Here is a 6,530-nt window from a genome sequence, read left to right as displayed (position 1 = left end):
AAGATAAATGAAGGTTTTTGAAAACAATACAGAAAGGTCAAAATTGACTTGAAGTAGAAAACCTGGATAGACCGACGATCAGAGAGGAAAACTGAAAAAGTTATCAGCAAAGAGGCTCCAAAAAGCTCTGAGAGAGATGGTTTTCCGCATGAGCCCTCCACGAGCCCCTTGTGGGTGCGCAGCCGCCCGGGCCCGACCTCAGGCTGCGCGGCAACCGGGACAGGGCGAGCTGCAGAGGGGGGACCCGCGCAGTCCGGGGTGGGGTTGATTCCTGGCGAGGCTGGGGCACAAGGAGCTGGGCCGCCTCCCCGCTCCTCTTCGCCTCCAAAAGGCCCGCGGCGGTGCCGCCGCTCGGACCGGAAGAACTTCTCTGAGCCCGCCCGCCTGAGCTCCCGGAGAGGGCTGGCGCCTCCGCCGGGGAGGAGCGGCGCGGGCGGGTTCTGCGAGTGCTCGTCTGACCGTGTCGCCCCCGCGGGGAGGAGTCGGCCGCGCAGCCTCCTCCCGCCGCTCCGCCCCTCCCGCCCCCGCGTCCCCGCCCTGCGGCGCCTGCGCCTCCCAGCGGCGCTCTCGGGCCATGGCTGCTGCCACTCCCTTCCCGGATTAGACTTCTTAACCATATTCGGTTATTCTTCTCATGACCATAGAATGCACCCTGAAGTAGATAAAGCATTTAGAAATGAACAAACAACAGCAAAAAAGAAAATACCTGCAACAGATATGACAAATTGTAGTTCCCTTACAACCGCAGCTAAATACCTATAATAAGGAACCACGAACATGCCAAAGGCTTACGAGGCAGTGCACATGGATAGACAACTCAACAGAAGTTAAATATGAATGACCGAAAACGTAAAAACTTGTCTATTAAAATAGTGCAAGGTGTATTTGTTTTAACAGTTATAAGAGTACAATAAAACGTGTAGTTCGTATACTGTACTTGGAAACGTTTCATGAAAAGGGATCATTTTTAAATGTTCAAAACCTTTTACCTAGTCATTTCATTTCTAGGAAAACTCAACAACCATTTTGGCACAATAGTATCTGTAGTCTTATTTATAGTAGAGGAAAATTGAGAATAGCCAAAATATCTAACAGTTGAAAACTAGTTAAACTATGGTGTGACTCCAAAGCCAGAAATCATAGTGAAGAACATGGATATATTTGATTACACACAAAATTTAAACCACCGTACCATGGAATATTTGAATAATGACAAAGCAGGAAAAGTTTTTATATATTGCATAGATATGTTATATATACATGAAATATTTTTAAACCCCGTACACATCAACTAGTGAAAGAAAAACGTCCCAATTTAAAATTGAGCAAAGAATGTGAATTAATTATTAACAAAAGAAGAAACACAAATAACCAATAAACATAAGAACACATGTTTAACCTCACCAGCAATCAAAACATTTCAAATAAAAGTGCAATGTCATATTTTACCTCTCCAGATGCTTGTGTTTTATTTAGAGGTTTTAACTAGGCTTGTAAATGTGACAGAGATAATATCAAAAAAGATAGATTGCATACAGTGTTGATGGAGACATAAGAAAATTAACACTTGTATAAAGCTGGTGGACACTGGTGAATGCTAATGAAGGCCAAATTGGCAGTGTATGTAAAAGCCTTTATGAAGTTTTACTTGAATGAATCAAGGAAGACAATGAGAAAGTGTGCAATAATGTGTGTATATGATTTTATTTACATGACGTTCAAAAAGAGGCAAAAATTATATTGAATATATAGATAAGCACAGTACCAAGCAAATCTAGGAAAAGATTAACCTCTGTAGGGCAGAGAGGGAGACCTAGTTGGGAAACTTCCAGAATACTACCAGTACTAGTAGCAGCATTCTGTTTCCTAAGCTGGATAGTGGATATGTGGTGTTTACTTAATTTCCCTGGGGAAGGGGTGTCCTCAAAAGGAATGCTGGTGCATGGATTTCACCTATTCCAGTGTCATCTGACCAGCCTCGCCCACCCCCAGCTGGAGTCAGGGAAGGAGCTGAGCTGGTCAGATGCCGGGAGGAGGAGCCCAGCTAGCCTCCCAAACCCAACCTTGGCTGGCCAGGCCCCTTAGTGCACACTGCAGGGATAGGTAGGGGCTGACCCTCTTGGGTATTGTGAGGGGAGGAATAGCAGCCCCCTTAGGCTTCAGATGTGGCACGGTTTGTTCCTGGAGGCAGGGAGGGGGGTGGCAGTGGCCCCTCCTCTGCTTAGTGGCCACTGGAGGGGGCCTCTCCAGGGCTACAGGTGGATGGCTGTGACATCTGTGGGAGTGCTGGTCTGGGTGAGCCCCTGGCTGCTGGAGCCCCGGGGGGCTTTAGGCGCTGGGCTGGAGCTGGTCTGGGCAGCTCCCCTGAGGCTCTCCCTGAGCGCCGCTTCGATCTGCTCCTGACAGGCCCGCCCGCAGTCCACTTCCGTGCCTGGGATCCCTGCCAGCAGCTCCGTGAGCTCGTCCCCGGAGGCGGAGCAGGCACCCAGGCCTTGCATCGCAGCCCCAGTGCTGCCTGTTGAGATCATGGGCGGCGGGCACACGGCAAAGGTGTCATCTGTAGCACAGAGGGCCAAACAGGTCTGGGCGTGCTTTTTGACCAAGGCCTGTCGGTCACGGGGCAGAGGGAGTCGGTGCAGAATGAGGGCTAGGAAATCACGCGCAATCACGGCAGCCTGTCCCACTTGAGCTTCCGAAGAACCAGCACCTCCCAGTCCCGTAACTGGCGGGGAGAGAGCATGGTCGCTGCAGATGCACAGTTTTTCCATGGTCAGGGGCGTGGCCTCTCGCAGCTTGGAGGGCAGCAGCTTGCAGACCGCACCCAAGAGCTGCAACTGTGCCTTTCGGGCGGGGACGCAGGACAGGTAGCGATCCGAGCAGTTCATGGCCAGGCTTCCTCCTCACAGCGCTGCTCCTCACGCACCTCCAGCATCCAGTATGCCCGCGTCTTCCGCATGTGCGGCTTCATCTCCCGCTGCACGCACTGGAAGTAGGAGGCGCGGACACGCAGCGCTCCTGCAGACAGAACGAGCACTGCAGGACACGTTGGTGCCCTAGCAGCCGCAGGTCCCGCCCGGCCCGGGGCGCCTGCCGGGTGCCCTCGCAACGCAGCAACTCCGTACTCACGCGGCGCGCGGGCAGGACCCGAGTGCGGGCTCGAGAGAGCGCGGGGCGCGGTTCCGGCGCTGGCACTGCGCGGGGGGCCCAGCCCGCCCGCTGTCCGCGCGCCGCTTCCCTGCGTTCTTTTTTTTTTTTTTGATATTTTAAAGAAATTATTTGATTGTGTTCTGATATCTGTAGCAGCTGATAAGCACAGTGCTCTTACTCTGATTAGCTTTCGTTTGTAGGTAATCTCCTTTCTAGTAACCTATATGAATTTGTCTTTGTAAGGCTGGTGGCAGGCACCCCTCCCCCCTCTCTAAAGCTGTAAAAGAAGAAGCAGTGGACTGTGCCCGCCGAAAATAACCAAACGCGGACGATAAACCAGACACAGGCAGTTTCCGTTCCCGGGACTGTGCAGCAGACTCCGTTTCTCGGAACCTGTCAAAACCCTCAGTGGAAAATCCCCAAACCAGCTTCAGGCAGCATAAAAAGCCCTCGCGCCCTCCGAAGGGGCGCGACTTGTCTGGCCTCCTCTCTTGGGACCAGTGAACTTTGCCCGGGAGCGCTCTCTTTTCCTCCTTCCCCAAAAAAGCCTCCTTGCTTGCCTTTTTCACTCTGCTCATTTTTCTCTGCTGCAGCCCATCCAGAAACCTTAGTCTTCATATTTGATTTTCTCTATAATTTATTTACATGTATATTTGTTTTTATATATCATGCTTAGAATTTGGTATGCTTTTGAAACCAAGGACTCATGTCATCAATTCTGGAAAATACTGGCATTTCTTTAATAATATTACCTTTCCCCTATTTCTCAATTTTTTTTTCTCCTGAAATTCCTGTAAAATATATTTTTAGGTTTTTTTCCATCCCTGGTTAAGATATTCTGTCTACTCAGTTTCTTAACTTCCTTTCCGTATTTTTCTTCCCTTTCTTTATATTGCTTCATGCTTTAATCAGATCTTTCTTCCAATTTACTATTTCTCTTTTACACTTTATTATTTTAATCCATCAATTGAAATTTTACTCCAGTAACTACATTTTCTGTTTTATAAGCTTTTTCTTTGAAATGTATGGGGAACTGCAATGCAGCAGGTCTCATAAAGTTGAGTTCCTGCAAGAGCTCTAAGGTCTGTGAACCCTTTTTTTCCTTCCATAGTATCGTTCTCTTTCCCTATGATTTCTGTGCCTTCATTTATCTCTTTGAGTATTTTAAACATACCTGGAAGACTCTTTAAGGTGTTGATTCTCTTGTTTATTGAGGTGTTTCTCTGTCTTGATGGTTTGTTTCCGCGTATGTTTTTAGTTTCTACCTGCAAAGTCATCTTCAAAGGAACTTGTTTTCAGTGGGCTTCTATGTCCTCTGGATGGTCAAGTAGTCCCTATGGAGCTGTTTTGTGCTGGCCCCAGGCTGAGGACCCACGGGCCTTGCCCATTGCAGAGAAGTTTTCAGGTGAACTGCGCTGGACAGAGTTTTTGCCTCCTGTCAAGATTCCTTGAACTTGACTAAGACTCCAGCAGAGGGCTTCTGTGGTCCCAGGTATGCTGTGCCGTTTCTTTGCTTTTCTGGGTCCTTCAGTGCCCCTTGGAAGCAGACCTGTGGTCATAGCCTGGGAATAGCGCAGTCCTGCTTCTGAAGCACACTCTCACTGCACCTGCTCTTCTAGCATCTGATGTTCCTGCTCGGCCCACCTGTGTTCACCTTTGCAGTCCCTTGGCCTTGCCTAGGTCTGTGTTTCCACCTTTCCTAAGCAGCGGTGTGGACAAGTAAGAGCCCCTGGGCTTTGAGAATGGGGCAATACCTGGTAAACCCAGGTCACAAACAGGCAGTGGACACATGGGTTAGTGGCTTTCAGCTGACCCCTGCCCTTGGGGACTCTGGTAACCTCAGGTGCCCGAATGGCTCCATAGCTTCTGGTCACATTTCATCCTAACCCCCACGTGACCCCATTTCTGTCCACACCATCCAGCCAAAATCAGACTCACAGAGGACTCTGATTTTTCACCCCTCACCATGAAGCTGAACCTCCACTGGGGACCAACCCAGAGCTCTACTCCAAGGAGTCCTGAGAACAAGACTGTTAATGTCTGGCCCTCGGTCCCTCTGTAGCCTCCTTCCACCTTTCTGACATTCCACCTGCATCTCTCGTTCCTTCCCTCGCCCCCTCTGCTCACAACGCATTCCAGGGCCCTTGAAGCCTGCCTTCCAGCAGTCCCAGCCGACCTTGCAACCGCACATGTACATGTCACTGTGTCTGGCACCTGTCATCATAGTGACTGCCGTGGTTGCCTAGGGATCGTGTCCCTGATGCATCAGGGAGAGGGAGCACTCTTTCAAGCCATTGGACGGATGGTCCCTGGATCCCAAGATAGGTGGCTGGAGGGCCAAATGGGCTGAAGGAACCTCGTCGATGCACTGTGGGATCCATCGCCGCCTCACGCCTGCCTCGTGGGTGTGCATATAAGTCTCCCCGAACGGTTGTGGGCCCTGTGACGTGGACGGCTTGACTGCCTGTGTGTGCCTGGGCTACTCTGTTTTGATGGTGCTTCTTTGTTGGGGGGCATAACACCCTAGCCTCAGGAGCTGCCTATATGCATGTGTGTTGTGTGTGTGTGTTTGTGTGTGTGAGTTACTCTCAGGGTGTTTGTGTGTGTGTTTGTGCATGTGTGTTTTTCTGTTGTTTGTGTTTGGTGCTCGATGGGAGGAATGTGTCTCATGTGCCGCAGGAGGGCTTCTTCGAGCCAGCTTTCCCTCTGGTGAGCCCCTCCTGTGCTTCCACTTGAGCTGTGTGGCCCGGTGAAATCTGTCATTTTTGTGGTTCCTGTTTAAGTTTGTGAAGGCCTGGGTGGGTTAGGGGACTGACTCAGAATGAGAGGAGGTAGGTATCGGCTCCCCACTGGGAGGGACCACTTTTCCCAACATAAGAGGGCCACATCACAGTTGAGAGAAACCTCAGGAGGAACTCATGCTGGGCATGCAGGAGAAGTGCAGACAGACGTCAAAGAAAGTCCCCATCCCCCTTTTCCCCTGGTGGTCACATCTATCCTTGTCATGGCCCAGTGATGGAGAAGCAGAGCACAGGGACAGGGGTTGTTGGGCTTGAGGGAAGTATAAGCTCCTTGCCAAGGAGAAATGCGATGCTAATAAACCATGGCATGCAATGGCATCACAATTAATCAAAACGTCACCTTTGGTTGTTTGTGATAAAGTGCCAATTGAAGCAAGTGCCTTGGGGCTCAAGTGACTGATTCAATTCACAATTATGAGAATAATGATGACTCTAAGTAGTGGGTATGAAATGAATTCTTTGGAGTGCACTTCAATGCTCACAGAGAGGAAAATAACAAGTTCAAGTCCATTGACTCTCAGCTCAAATCATGGTGTGAGATTCAGAGGGCTTCCATAACAGCCCTAAGGGAATCTTTTATTT

At 49.9% G+C, this 6,530-nt stretch overlaps 1 pseudogene across 1 annotated transcript; it reads right to left on the bottom strand.

Annotated features, from left to right (window-relative positions):
* Positions 1-2,212: 2,212 nt before the first annotated feature.
* LOC105805124 lies at positions 2,213-2,983 on the bottom strand (annotated as a pseudogene). The gene has a single exon (XR_001137194.1). The product of XR_001137194.1 is annotated as a G1/S-specific cyclin-D3 pseudogene (transcript).
* Positions 2,984-6,530: the final 3,547 nt, after the last annotated feature.

This window comes from Propithecus coquereli, unplaced genomic scaffold (assembly GCF_000956105.1).
Source record: "Propithecus coquereli isolate 6110/MARCELLA unplaced genomic scaffold, Pcoq_1.0 Scaffold125, whole genome shotgun sequence".
Taxonomy (NCBI): Eukaryota; Metazoa; Chordata; class Mammalia; order Primates; family Indriidae; genus Propithecus; species Propithecus coquereli.
This window is presented reverse-complemented; position numbering and strand designations above follow the sequence as displayed.